Source organism: Pinus tabuliformis, chromosome 7 (genome assembly GCF_031772625.1).
Source record: "Pinus tabuliformis cultivar Carrire ecotype Pingquan chromosome 7, CPIR1, whole genome shotgun sequence".
Classification (NCBI taxonomy): Eukaryota; Viridiplantae; Streptophyta; class Pinopsida; order Pinales; family Pinaceae; genus Pinus; species Pinus tabuliformis.
Genome location: NC_142293.1, coordinates 744,068,808 through 744,075,044, shown reverse-complemented (window position 1 = coordinate 744,075,044; position 6,237 = coordinate 744,068,808).

Here is a 6,237-nt window from a genome sequence, read left to right as displayed (position 1 = left end):
CATTGCGTTCCCCCACTGGATATCTTCTTTGAGCCGCAGAATAATGTCCGCTGGCCAAGATTTGAAGCAACGCTGTTTCTTTGAGGGGCGGGAGGACATGCGCTTAGGGTTTGCAGGAACCCTAGCTTCTTCCGGTGCAGCGAGTGGGGGGGGGAGGGTTTGGGGTTGGGAGGGGGTCGAGTATAGCTTCCGAAAGGGGGGGATCGAATTAAAGATGTCGGAGGAAACAGGGGGAGCCAGGGGAGGGAGGGGAGCTGCCTAAGGGAGAACTTCGGGGGAGGCTCCTGACTGAGGCGGAGGAGGGTGAAGACCCGGCAGTTCTGAGGGGCCGGTGTGGATTGGCGAGGTTTGAAAGCAATCTGAGAGAAAACCTAGGGAGGCCGGGGAAGGCACAGTGAAGGGCGTCCAGGAGGAGGGTTCCTCCGACTGAAGAGAGGCGGAGAGAACAGGGTCAGAAGACTGAGTGAGGTCCTCGAAGCTGGCAGTCAGGCTTTCACTGTACAGGCCTCCCGAAGCCGCAAACGTGGAGCACCAGATGGAGCCTTCCACCAGCGGAGAGTCCGAGTAGTCCACCTCGTCTAGGTCCATAACGCCAGATGCTAAACAGGGTAAAAACCTCGGAACCAGTTAACCGTCGGAAACCGGCACCGACAACGATGGTGGATCGGGACCGTTCTAGGGCAAGAAAGGTGGAGGCAGAGATACCGACCGGTTGAGCAGGCGGGAAAAAACGACGGGGAGAGTCCGTGGCCTGCCTGTACGCTGCTCTTCGATAACCAAACGAGATCTAAGTGGAGGAAAAAACAAACAGGGTAAAAAAAGATAAGGGTAAGTAAAAACCCTCTTAGCTTGAAATGTTAATGGTGAAAGCGATCGCGGTCCTGAGGTGCGGGTACCGAGGTGTGTCAGGGGTGGCTGCAGGACCGATGCCGACCTGCAAAACCCCATTCCCATGAACCCCGTTTCAATCCATTTCGATCAGGCCATGCCGTACCAGAGCCACCCACTTCATTAGATACTCAAATCTCCTTTTATGTTTATTTATATTCATGATTGTAATAATTTTAGTTATTAATTAAGTTTGGCCCTCTTGTAATTATTTTAATTTTTTAAAAGTATGTGTTTCAGTTTTTTCAAATTTGATTCATGTATCCCCGATCGGGGTGTGACTTGGAGTACATATCACCGTGATCTCATTATGGTGATGGCATTGGGAGGAATACCAACCCAACATCAAACTTTCGAGGAAGGTGGTGAGGAGGGTGAGCACATGTATCCTTTTAAGACATATATCGAAGGTGGTAGAGGCCTTCAATGCAGCCTGTGGTTAATTGTCTTGGCAAAAAATTTTGATCACACCTGAGGTTTTCTCCATGGGAAGCTGAAGGAGGAAGGGCACACTACCAAAAATATCTCGATGTGGAGGCGAGCTCATCTCCTCTTTTCTCAGTCCATCAGGTATGTTTTATGTCCCTTTCCCTCCTACTACATGTATTGGCTTACCAGTCTTTGGAAAATGCAGGTGCATGGCCTTACTTTGTTGGGTTATCAAGGTATAAGTTACCTTTGGTACCTGCATGCGACTGTATGCATTTGTAATTAGGTTTGGTTGTAGGAAATTACCTCTGTGTCAATTTTGTATGAAACTTGCTTGTCGACGATGGGTTTGTATTATTTCCTGGTCTTTGTGGTCTGGACTTGGGGTAATGGTTTTGGGTTTGCAACAAGGGTTCTCACTTTTTATGCGTCTGGGTCTCGTCTTTACACCTGTTCTTGGGTTGGGAAGTTTGCTCTGAGTCGGTTCACAAAAAAATTGGCTATCTGATGATAACGTAACACCGCCATGGGTGCTTGGAATGAGAAGAGTTGTGCTGGGTCCTGGGTTAAAGGTCTTTCATGAGTGAGTCTAGGGGAGGTCTGTGGAAGCTCTTCCTTGTCTTTAATCTATATCGAATTTCCATTTTGTGTTAGGTCCCTATACTACTAGTGTAACCCCTTATTGTTATTAGTACGACCCCCTTATTATATTGTTGTTCCCATGTAGTCCCCATATTGTTATTATTGTGCCCCATAAAAGCCCACTATTGTTATTATTGTGCCCTTACATTATTATTGTTATGTCGGCTCTGATTATTTTATGGCCCCTTAGACTCTTATATATATAAAAGAGGTCTTGTCATTTGTATCATCCAAGAATTGTTCATTTGTGTAATGTAAAGGAGGTTTTGCCCTCGAAGGGGCTGAATTCTAAGGCGTTTATCTATCTTTTATACCTTTTTTGTGAGCTGATTTCATAACATTTGGTATCATAGCTTTGGATTCGAGGGTTTCACTGCTCCAAATAGGTCATCGTGGAATTTTCGCTACAACCTTTTTTCTGCAACGTTTCAGAAGCTAAAAAAAATCCATTTGAGAAGAAATTGCGTTGAACCTCTGGTCCAAATTTCAGATCTTGTCTCGCTATATTTTTAGGGATATAATCTGAGGAAGTTAGGGTTTTTGCAGACCCCTGAATTACCTTCCACATAGGTCACCTGGGGAAAATCGTCATAAATGTCTCTCTGAGCATCAAATTGAAATTTCATAAGAAGTTACATAAATAGGATGGACTGTAGTTTCTTGTGTATATTTTTCAGATCCGAAGGTCAAAACAGTGACACGTGGCACTTCCTACAAGTTCACTCTTCTGAAAAGGTATATAATTAGGCCATGTTGGGAGATTGTGCATAACTCTTTCTTGGAGAATCTAATTTCGATCAAATAGGTGGCAGTGTTAAGAGGACACAGAGGGATACTGCAGGTCGCAATTTCAGAACTGGAAGATCTGAAATTACAAAGTTATAGTCATTTCAAGATCAATCCTAAAATCAAGCAAAGACGATATGAGGAAGTTTGATGGCAACGATCTGGTAAATTGGATACTACATGTTAGATTCGGTCTGTTCAGCCCTCCGTCAGAGATCAAAACCTCTTTTGTTGCATTTCATTTTAGGTGTCCCATTCAACTTGATCATCTGTATTCCATTAGGAGCATCAATCTTCTGATGGAAGGGTCTTGTCTCCGTACTTCCCTCATGTCATGTACTTGCTGGTTTGTGTCTGATCATCAAAGTTCATCAAATCAATTTTATAGTCATTATGGATGGTCTTTTGGTCAGCCAAGAGCCATTTCAGTCATTAGGTCTAGGGTTTTGCAAACTTTGTCTTCAAAGTGTTCAATAATGCCAGCAGGCCAATGAGGATATCTCCAATAAGTTTTCATTCCAAAATTTTCATTATCAATAATGCTTGAGAATGATTCTTCTTCAAAACTCTGTTTTGAAGAAGAAATCGTTAAATTTATTTTTTGTAATAAATATGTAATTTTTAAGGTTTTTCAAGTTCTACAGTTCTTCAGTGCAGCCCTGGTCATCCTTTGCCGAAATCCAAGGCCATCATCCCTACAAAAAATTGCCAAGAGTTTCATCATTTCAGTCAAAAGTCAAAGGAAACAACAAAAAATAGAGTTTGTATTAGAAAGTGAAAAGTGCCAAAGTGGAAACATTAGAAAGTGGGTTATTGAGATAAAAAATTTAAGTCCAATGGTTATACAAGATATTTTGGTGTCCAAACAATTCATTTGCACACAAGGAGATAGCAAGAAGACAAGTTAGATTGTGGAAGGGCGGAATTGTGATTTTGAAGGCCGACTGTGTGTTGAATTGCTTGCACGGCGCATTGGGAGGTAGTCGCGGTGCACTGGGAGGTCATGGCGCATAGAGCCACCATTCACAGTGTTAAATTGAATGTGCGTGGCGCATACAGCCTGCGCAACACACTGGGTTGTGCGTGCAGCGCACAGGGCCAACAAGCAAAAATTTCATCACTGCTTCCAAAAATTTCAAACCAACTCAGTTTTCCTCGTGCCAAGTAAGTTTGTAAGGCTGTGAATTGCTATTAGCTTGTGTTTGGTGTTGTTTGGAGGGAAGAATATGAAAGTTTAAAAGTTTAAAACATAAACCCTCTCATTTTTATAAAAACTGCCTCTTAGGGTTTGAATTTGAGTGTTAAAATTTGACGTTGGTGCCAAGTATTTCAAATCTCATTCCTTTCCTATGGTTCCTTTCCCCTTCACTGTCATATTATCATTTGTCAATCCCTTATTCCCTAACATCCCAAATCACTTATTCCTAAGTTCTATTATCCCTATTACCAAACCCTACCATTCCCTATCACTCTCCTTCTCTCATTTCACTTATAAAATCCTCAAGTCCCCAAGCAGTCAAGTGACTGTCCTCACACTTTAAATCTCACTTGAAAAACTCCATCATTCTCACTGCCCATTTTTTCCCACAGTCCCTTATTTCCCTTTGGCACATTTGGCATTGAAGACAAAGGCACCAATTAGTCATTCTCAACAAAACAAACATACACCTTGCTTGAAACATTATGGAAATGGAGACTGATTCATCATATGAACAAGATAGTGATTCTACCACATAGCTTCACGCACTGAGGAGGCCTCGTAAGGGTGGCAGACATGTTAGAGAAGAGCCCACCTCTTTGAATAAACTGCAAGCCTGCCCACTTGCCATGGCATATTTCCAACAACAGTCATGCTTTCAGTATTGCGAAATGATTGCTCAGATTCAGCATCATCAGGAATTGGCTCGGTTATTTGTTTTGCATTTGCATGATGGTCAGGTAACTCTTGTTGGTGTAAATTTCACCTTGACACCAGAGACCATTTCTCAAGCAACAAGAGTATTGAATGTAGGTGAGGAGTGGAACAAAAGAATGTAGCTAGAAAGAGTACATTATGAACCATATATCAGGCCTAGCTATGTGAGAGAGCTCAGCAGGGTGTTCCCCTTCCAGTTTTTGAAAGAATCCTATGCGCCGTTGATGAGACTCATTATCAGATACTTCAGTTGTGAGGGCCTCTTCTCACGCCTCTATGCATACCATATCAGGTTATTGATGCATTTCACGAGAGTGAAGATGATGAACATTCCATATTTCATGTGCCGAAACATCGAGAGGATGACTACTCTTGTGCAGAAGAAGACTCCTCAATAGGAGTACAATAGCATTTATCACTATGCGCTCATCAAGATCATTGTTGTGCATCAGCTTGGCTGGCAGGGTATCACATGGGAAGACTTCATTTCCTGTGATTTCTTCACAGCTTCAGTAGCTCATCAGGAGGTTGTCCATCATGTAAGTGAACCTTCACATCAGCATGGAGGTCGGGAGGTAGAGACTACTAGTGTGCTGACATATGTCACCTATCAGAGAGGCATGAGAGGATTGTTTACAGTAGCCCGACGAGTACTATCTCCACTTGGGGTGGAAGGGGTCTCGTTGCCATCATCAGTAGTACAGGTACAGGACAGAGGCAAGAAGCCTATGTAGCATGAGGTCCCTTTATAAGGCCTAGATAGTGATTTCATACTCATCGATGATGATGTGAGCTCTCCTAGCTCAATGCTGAGGGAGGTCATTCAGGAGCAGAAAGCCGAGATAGATGCATTGACCAACAAGTTACAGACAGCTCAATGGGTCATAAAATATTTGGAGAAATGAAACAAACAACTGGAGGATCAACATACAGTCATGGAGTTACAAAACATTCGGCAAAACCGCCAAGATGGCCAAAGGAGGAGGATAGAGTTCACTTCATTGGAGCAGGAGATATAGGCTGATCGAGAGGCTTGGCTTGAGAGGGTCAAAATTCATCTTGAGAAGCTGTTGGTGAAGGCAAACAAGGACAAGGACATGCTCAGGCACATGAAAAATCATTATTGGGCATGAACTCATGTTTGCAACGCAAGGATCAAAATCCTGAAGGCAAGACTAAGGAGGGCACTAAAACAATGCAAAAGGCATGATAGGCTCCAAATCTTGGCTGAAGCTTCTTTGGCTGAGCATGATACTTGATGATGGACCTTTAGTCCAAATTTCAACAAATTTGGAGAAAATTTTGTTAATTTTGAATTTTTTGGCTTCAAAACAGATTTTCCTGCCCAACGTGTAGCGCCACTTGGGGCGCACTTATAATTGGGAGATCCTCTGGAGGAAAACTTTGCATTTCTGGATTTTTTATGAAAATTTATGCATTCTCATGAGTTACCTAAGGATTTCATCATTTCTGGGTTTCCTAAAGGGTCAAAAACACACAAAAATTGACCTCTCTGCCACCTTTTGCACCCACAGGAAGCAGTCTTGGAAGATTGAAGTTTTGGAGGGGCAAATGAC